Source organism: Lytechinus pictus, chromosome 9, assembly GCF_037042905.1.
Source record: "Lytechinus pictus isolate F3 Inbred chromosome 9, Lp3.0, whole genome shotgun sequence".
In the NCBI taxonomy this organism is placed as follows: Eukaryota; Metazoa; Echinodermata; class Echinoidea; order Temnopleuroida; family Toxopneustidae; genus Lytechinus; species Lytechinus pictus.
Window position 1 is genome coordinate 23,869 of NC_087253.1, and position 6,000 is coordinate 29,868.

At 36.4% G+C, this 6,000-nt stretch overlaps 1 long non-coding RNA gene across 1 annotated transcript in view; it reads right to left on the reverse strand.

The window, feature by feature from the left end:
* The window catches only part of LOC135155462 (uncharacterized), a 29,070-nt gene extending 23,314 nt beyond the window's left edge, over positions 1–5,756 (reverse strand). Inside the window, exons 1-2 of the long non-coding RNA XR_010294613.1 lie at positions 4,202–5,756; positions 3,353–3,524 (exon numbers count right to left, since the gene is read on the reverse strand). This is a non-coding gene — a long non-coding RNA (uncharacterized LOC135155462). The remainder of the gene's footprint in view (positions 1–3,352; positions 3,525–4,201) is intronic.
* Positions 5,757–6,000: the final 244 nt, after the last annotated feature.

The window sequence follows — 6,000 nt, forward strand, 5'->3', positions numbered from 1 at the left end:
ACTTTTGTGCTATATGAACGCATTACTATACGGTTTTAGTTTTTATTTTTAAGTAACAGGGTCTGGAGAAAAGACTATGCTTGATTCTCAATTTACTCTTAGCGCATATATTCACGATACGCGCCATATAAGTTAAAACAACAAAGACATTAATTCCACCAGTTTTATTCAACTGGGTCTGGAGAAAAGAGTTTGGACTTATGTTATAATTTTTGAATTAATTGGGTCTGGAAACAAGACTGCACTTTTGTGCTATATGAACGCATTACTGTAGGATTTTAGTTTAGAACGGATTCGCCAAAAATCCCTTCAAATTTATTACATTTGTGGGCGATCCAAAATTATTACATTTGTGGGTAAAGTGCATTATTACATTTGGGGGGGGGGGGGGGGGGAATTATTACATTTGTAGGCGTTATTACATTTGTGGGTGCAACACCCCCCCCCCCCCTTGGCGGAGCCAAAAAAATTGAAAAAAAAGGGGGAAAGAAAAAAAAGGGGAAAGAAAGGAGGAAAGAGAAGAGGTAAAATAAGAGGGAGACGAGTGAAAAAAAAAAGGTCAGGGGAAGACTTGGAAAATGATTAAAAAATATATTTCATGTCACTACATTAAATTTTTCGCTCGCGCTTCGCGCTCGGATAGCCTGTTCGATAAGAAACATATCTTGCTAAATAGGCTGATATGTAGCTTAAAATATTAAGTTTTGAAGTCGCTATACAAAGCATATTTCAGCTCGGACATTATTTTGTTTGATTTACAAACTGATTTTTTAAGTGCTCTGTATAATGTCCGTTTTATGGTGTGAATATAACTTGCAGCTTGCGCTATGCGCTCGCATTATTTGAATTGCCAAATTATATAACTACTTAAACCCCCGTTTTATGACAGTTTACCAAAAATTTCGTTTCACGATTTGCGCTCGCATTTTTGTTAGAAATATATCAACTCACAAATCCTATTCATGATATATCCAGTTTTCAGGCCTCAGTGTGAACACATTTCACTCACACATTAGGCTTATTACATTAATAAATATGATGATAAAATATTCATGATTCCTTGCATTGGCTCCCTGTAAAACAACGTATTATGTTCAAGATTTTGTTAACTTTTCACTGTGTCCATGGCTCTTCTCCCCAGTACCTCATTTCACTGATCAAAAGTTATACCCCTTCAAGATCCTTACGTTCCTCCTTTTCCAATTATCTTGTTACCCCCAAAGTTTCAAAAACCTGGGGGGGGGGGATCATTTGTTTACTCATCCTCTAAGTTATGGAATAGCCTCCCTGAAAACATCAAACAGTGCTTGACCTCTGAAACTTTCAAACATTACCTTAAAACATTTCTCTTCAATTCTTCTTAATTTCTTTTATAATTTCCTAAAAAGCGCCTTGAGCACTCTACAGAGTGGATTTGGCGCGATATAAGTTTAATTATTATTATGAATTCTTAATGACTAAATTGTCCCTTTTCAGAAAAGAATATCGACAATATCACAGTTTCATATGTTTCATATTGCGCTTAGGAAGAGGAATAAGAAAGTTGTCATCATTTTCACAGGAAAAAGAGCAATATAAAAGAGAAAGACAAAGTTATTAACGTAAGATAAAGTAGAAAATATTTCGAAAACCTGTGCCACCGACCAAAACTTACAATGGGTCCCGCTTAATTCTAACATTGATGCTGGAGAGAAGGGGGGCTTTTCTGGGGGTAATAATTGTCCAGGGGGTAATTGACCTCGGGGGTAATTGTCCTCGGGGGGTAATTGTCCTCGGGGGTTAGTTGTCCCGGGGGTAGTTGTCCGGGGGTTTGCAAACATTCATATCATCAAATTCAAGTATTACTAAGGCAACATCAGTTTTTTATCATTCTAATGAACTCATGTGGAACACTTACTTTAATTTTTGTTCAAAACTTAATGACTGCTCAATCCTTATGTAGATAAAGTAAATATTTTACATTCTACCTGTCCATTATCTTTTCAACCTTATTTTTTTGTGTGTTTTATAAATTATATCTTCATTGCTTGCCATCGCAATGGCTGAAGGTGTTATTTATATATTAACAGCAAGCATACATATAAATTTACTTAGCACCCTAAAATTAGGGGAAATGAAAGAAAAATCAGATTCTACAATGCTTTTTTTTATCAAAGCTGATACTTTTGCGGGGGAAAATGATATGTTGCCATGGCAACGGGACATTTGCAACATTAATATTTATCATTAAACTGAAGTATTACCATGGCAACATCATTTTATTATTCTGATGAAGTCATGCAGAACACTTACTGTAATTTTTGTTCAGAATTAAATGACTGGGCCAATTGAGTTATTTGGTTATTGTATTTTCCACCTGTCCATAATCTTGTGATCCGTATTATTATTATTTTTTTTTTGGAAATGAGACATTTGGTTGCCATGGCAATGGCTTCAGATGTTATTAATACATTTTGCAACAAACATATCTATGTTTAGCACGCTCAATTAGGGGAAATGCAAGAAAAATCACATTCTACAGTCTTTTTTTAAAATAAAAACTGACTTCGCTCTATTTTTTGCTAAACTTCTTTAACTGACTGACAAATTTCAGTTGCAAGTGTGAAAAAGACCCAAAATAAGCATTTGTTTCAAAATCTATTAACATGAAGAATTAGCCCACAGTCATCGTTTGTTTTTTATGATTTGGGATGAAAATGAAAGACTTGAGAATCAAGCAAATACTGCATTATATACAAAAAATATATTCATGACTAGAAAAGTTTAATATTTCATTTGCAGTTTCATTAGCATTTCGAGTAATTCAAATGGGAGATGTTACACCTAGGCTCCGTAACACAAAGATTAACGATCAATCGCTAAATCAACTGACTAATCAAGATCAATGTTAAACACGTATTTGGTTCAAATTACTGACCAGGAACCAATCAAATGTGTTCTTACATATTTGCGATTCATTGCTAAGCTTTGTGTTACAGAGCCCTGACATCTTAGTCAGCATATACAGACACAAGGTCTTTTTTTTCATACTAAATGTATGTCAAGAATTTCGAATTCTTGTGACCAAGAAATTATGTCTTGATATTAGAAAATCAATGTGTGCTCATAACGAATGGCAATTCTTGAAAAACATTGAGAGTGAATGGTAAAATGGTTTGACATGTATGTTGGCTTTTGCTGGCTAAAACGTCCAGGAGCCTGTTGCATAAAAGAAAAACTTTTTTTGCAATAGTTTTTTAATGTGTTAAGTGTAAATGGCATAAATTTGTTTGCCAGAGTTTGTTTTATGGCTAAAAGTTTTATGCAACAGGTCCCAGATGTGACTGACAGCTCCTGTAGAATGAGTACTTACTGGATCCATGCCTTTGGCTAGTCTGAACAGGTATAGCTGGGCATAGTACCTCCTGTCCATCAGCCATAATCAGCACCACCTGGTATCGACTGGTTTTCACCTCCAAACATGGGGACAGCAAGATGTTTTCGACGACTTGGACGTTTGTGAGGTCACGGCTGGTATACCCAATCTATAAAGGATAAAGAATCAAAACAGTTGCTTACTAAAGAAAGTAACAGTGCATTTCTTACATGTTTCATTTGTTAAAGATATTCCATTTTCAGTAGACCTAAGGTTAAAGATTGAGAAAAATGAGTATAAACTAAATGGGATAAGCTATTTTTTAAAATCAAATAAAGTTTAAACATATAGTCAGAAGGTATGTAATGTTTTTGCTTTGCTTTTAAATTACATTTCTCGTCATAATCAATGTAATAATTATATGATTGATTTTAGAGATAGCCTTCAACCAAACAATTGAAAGTGACTTATTTGTACAGTGGACATTTTACATCAGACATTTTTCATACCCTTTTCTTTCACTATAAAATATTTTTATTCATCATGTTGAATTGAATGTATGGAATATTCAATACATAATACATGGGAGAGCTACTCACATATTGACATCACAAATTTTGAACTTTAAAAATCCATAATCTCTTATCCTTTTATGGATTTTCATCAAACCTTCACCAATATTTTTTTCTTATTTATCTGCTTCTGAATATTAAAACGGCTTTATCGACAGGGTGAACTTCGCCTTTAAACTCTCAATGGGGTTACTCTTTACATACTGTGATCACATAAGCGTTTCATCATGATTGAGTCATCTATTAAAGCTTTGAAAAAAGGTCAATTAATCACCTGGATAATATTTTCGGGGTTGCAGTTTCAGCTGGATTGCTTCATCAAAGTACTCCTGTTTGATGTTGTAGTCAAGATCATTCCACATGATACCCAGCTTGACACTTATCTCAGCATTCGTCATCCTAGGCGTATGACGAGCGAGGATTGCACGTTGCTGGCGAGACCATATCATGAAAGCATTCATTGGTCGTTTGATCTTCTCTCTCTTCTCATCGAGCGATGGGTCTTTGACAATCAAGTCTTGTATGGTCAGTACCCGGGTGATCTGCTGAAGATTCATTGATGGTTGGAGATGAAATGGTGGAGATGGACATCACTGTGACTGAGAAACCTTTCCTGAATCCAATGACTGGGCTTTCTTGTCAAGAGACTTCTTTTTACTTTGGTTTTGGCTCTGAGCCACTTTTTGGGGGAACACTTGCGGCAGATGGAGCTGAAATACCAGAAGCTTTTTGTTGTGTCCTTAGTTCATCTGACAGTTTTGTCTTTGAAGCTTTCAGGTCGGATTCAGATGGCATAATCTGACCCGATGGTGCCTTCATGACTGTCATTGTTAGTGTGCATGGTGAAGACACTGTGGAAACAAAGTCTGAGTATTTGGATTTGAGGAGAGGCACCAGTGATATCTCACCGACTGCTTTTGCTACCTCAGCAGCTGCAGCATTTGCCACAGTGATTGATTCTTTATCACACTGAGACTGTGTTTTAGTGTCATTTTCCATCAGTTGATGCTTTGCAAGAGAATTATCTGTTGACATAACTACATCCACAGAGGGTTTTTTGGAAGATGTATCATTCTTTGGGTCATTTTTAGTTCTTAAAGTCTCATCAATCCTTTGGTAGATAAGCCGCCGGACAATTATACTGCCATCCTCCTGCTTGAAATTTCCTTTGGATATGTGACTTATCACTTCACAAGTAATTTCCAAATTGTCTGAGTCTTTAAGGAAATAGCTTGGATGATCATCAGTTCTCAAAAGTTTCTGCATGGGCATTTTTTCCATTCTTGGTGTTAGATCTCTGACATCACCATTACTGCCAATCTCCTTTTGCTTGGAGACCCTTCTTCTGGTGGATTTTTATTTTGCTTGCCCATTTTTGCTCAGGTCTTCGCTTTCGAGGCAGCAATCATCCATTCGTTTGGTCAGGAGAACCTTTGTCTTTTTCTTTCTCCCAGCACTTTTTGAATCAGCACTACAATTCGTTTCATCTGTACAAAAACAAAACGCTTCAGTCGATTCACAGGCACGTCGGCATCTTCCTGGAATGTGCTGGAGACTGCTTTGTTTCTAAGACTACAAGGCCATGTGGACTCTCAGAAACAACCCGAGGAATCTTCATGTTGGCAGAACTTGGTGATCTAGAGGGTGTCACTTCTCTTGTGCAGTCATTTTTTTCTACGAACTTTGGACCTAGGGATAGAAACCAGAGAGGACGCCTCTTGATGACCTGGGTGTGGTTTTGCTTCTCTAGAATCCCCTGGAGAGTCCTGAAGAATTCAACTTTGCATATATCTCTTCTTCTTGCATGATGGGACAAATTTCTTCACCCTGCATTAGGAAATATAATGAAGTAAAAGAAGAAAACAATGAAAAGAGAAACAAGGGCTCCCCTGCCTCTGGCAGTCTTGTCTGCATTACGCGATTCAATAAACAGCGGTGCTGACTTTGAAAACTACTATAAACATAATTATTCACAAAAACACCATTCATATAATGATATAATACCACTTTCATTGACCCTAAATGAGTTTACCTTGATCATGTAACCTAAAACTTCAGTGATACTTGATTGCC